General features: G+C 52.9%; 1 non-coding gene across 1 annotated transcript; it reads right to left on the bottom strand.

Moving 5' to 3' along the window:
* Positions 1–126: 126 nt before the first annotated feature.
* BDCG_18021 lies at positions 127–1,919 on the bottom strand. The gene has a single exon (XR_006700927.1). It is a non-coding gene; the product is annotated as an 18S ribosomal RNA (ribosomal RNA).
* Positions 1,920–2,500: the final 581 nt, after the last annotated feature.

The following is a 2,500-nucleotide window of genomic DNA, read 5'->3' as shown; positions in this document are numbered from 1 at the left end:
GAGTGAAAACTCCCCCGGCAGCATCGCTGCAGGCCCGCCGAAGCAACAGGTAAAAATAGACAAGGGTGGCCAGGTGAGGGGGCCGGGGTTCCTCCGGTCTAGGAGGTCCAACCCCCCACGGCGCGTTAATGATCCTTCCGCAGGTTCACCTACGGAAACCTTGTTACGACTTTTACTTCCTCTAAATGACCAAGTTTGACCAACTTTCCGGCTCTGGGCGGTCGTTGCCAACCCCCCTGAGCCAGTCCGAAGGCCTCACTGAGCCATTCAATCGGTAGTAGCGACGGGCGGTGTGTACAAAGGGCAGGGACGTAATCGGCACAAGCTGATGACTTGTGCCTACTAGGCATTCCTCGTTGAAGAGCAATAATTGCAATGCTCTATCCCCAGCACGACAGGGTTTAACAAGATTACCCAGACCTCTCGGCCAAGGTGATGTACTCGCTGGCCCTGTCAGTGTAGCGCGCGTGCGGCCCAGAACATCTAAGGGCATCACAGACCTGTTATTGCCTCAAACTTCCATCGGCTTAGGGTTAGGGTTAGGGTTAGGGTTAGGGTTAGGGTTAGGGTTAGGGTTAGGGTTAGGGTTAGGGTTAGGGTTATCGCAATTAAGCAGACAAATCACTCCACCAACTAAGAACGGCCATGCACCACCATCCAAAAGATCAAGAAAGAGCTCTCAATCTGTCAATCCTTATTTTGTCTGGACCTGGTGAGTTTCCCCGTGTTGAGTCAAATTAAGCCGCAGGCTCCACGCCTTGTGGTGCCCTTCCGTCAATTTCTTTAAGTTTCAGCCTTGCGACCATACTCCCCCCAGAACCCAAAAACTTTGATTTCTCGTAAGGTGCCGAACGGGTCATCATAAGAACCCCGTCCGATCCCTAGTCGGCATAGTTTATGGTTAAGACTACGACGGTATCTGATCGTCTTCGATCCCCTAACTTTCGTTCACTGATTAATGAAAACATCCTTGGCGAATGCTTTCGCAGTAGTTAGTCTTCAGCAAATCCAAGAATTTCACCTCTGACAGCCGAATACTGACGCCCCCGACCATCCCTATTAATCATTACGGCGGTCCTAGAAACCAACAAAATAGAACCACACGTCCTATTCTATTATTCCATGCTAATGTATCCGAGCAAAGGCCTGCTTTGAACACTCTAATTTTTTCACAGTAAAAGTCCTGGTTCCCCCCACAGCCAGTAAAGGCCATGGGGCTTCCCAGGAGGAAAGGTCCGGCCGGACCAGTGCACGCGGTGAGGCGGACCGGCCAGCCAGACCCAAGGTTCAACTACGAGCTTTTTAACTGCAACAACTTTAATATACGCTATTGGAGCTGGAATTACCGCGGCTGCTGGCACCAGACTTGCCCTCCAATTGTTCCTCGTTAAGGGATTTAGATTGTACTCATTCCAATTACAAGACCCGAAAGAGCCCTGTATCAGTATTTATTGTCACTACCTCCCCGTATCGGGATTGGGTAATTTGCGCGCCTGCTGCCTTCCTTGGATGTGGTAGCCGTTTCTCAGGCTCCCTCTCCGGAATCGAACCCTAATTCCCCGTTACCCGTTGCCACCATGGTAGGCCACTATCCTACCATCGAAAGTTGATAGGGCAGAAATTTGAATGAACCATCGCCGGCGCAAGGCCATGCGATTCGATAAGTTATTATGAATCACCAAGGAGCCCCGAAGGGCATTGGTTTTTTATCTAATAAATACACCCCTTCCGAAGTCGAGGTTTTTAGCATGTATTAGCTCTAGAATTACCACGGGTATCCAAGTAGTAAGGTACTATCAAATAAACGATAACTGATTTAATGAGCCATTCGCAGTTTCACCGTATAGATTGCTTATACTTAGACATGCATGGCTTAATCTTTGAGACAAGCATATGACTACTGGCAGAATCAACCAGGTAGCTAACTTTTGAGCCCGGAGGCCGAAGGCACCCCGGGCCTGAACCCCCGGAGGGGACAGGAAGTAGCTAAACGGAAGGAGTTCCCGGTTACAGAAACTCACCGGGGACGACCAGGCGGCGCACCGCGTTGGACATCCGGACGGTATTCAATTGCCCCCACTGAGATTTTCAGAGGACGGTCCGCGGCAGGGCCGGGCTCCAACCCGCGAGGGGGAGCCCGTCTGCCGCATCGGTCCCTCCGATGGAGGATCACGGCCCCAGACACGCTGACGAGCAGCGGCTTCCGGAGCCGACGTTCCCCCTGGAAATCTGATTCGAAAACGTTCGCCAGCGGCCAACAATCGACAGACCCCAACCGGAACCGGAGCCCGCGAGGGACTCCGGGATTCCGACACCCGCCGCGAGACCCGCTTCTCCGGAATGGAGGGAAGGACAGGCCGCGGCAGGTGCTCGAGCCCGCCGTGGATTGAAGGGCCCACCGGGTTCTCCGATGATGCCCTTAACCATACGTGGAAGGCTCTATCCGACATGGAACTAAGGGTGTTTGGTGGACGACCGCGGAGGATCGAGAAAACCGGGG

This window comes from Blastomyces dermatitidis, assembly GCF_000003525.1.
Source record: "Blastomyces dermatitidis ER-3 genomic scaffold supercont1.17, whole genome shotgun sequence".
Classification (NCBI taxonomy): domain Eukaryota; kingdom Fungi; phylum Ascomycota; class Eurotiomycetes; order Onygenales; family Ajellomycetaceae; genus Blastomyces; species Blastomyces dermatitidis.
Note: the sequence above shows the minus strand (reverse complement) of the source record. Positions and strands in the feature narration are given on the sequence as shown.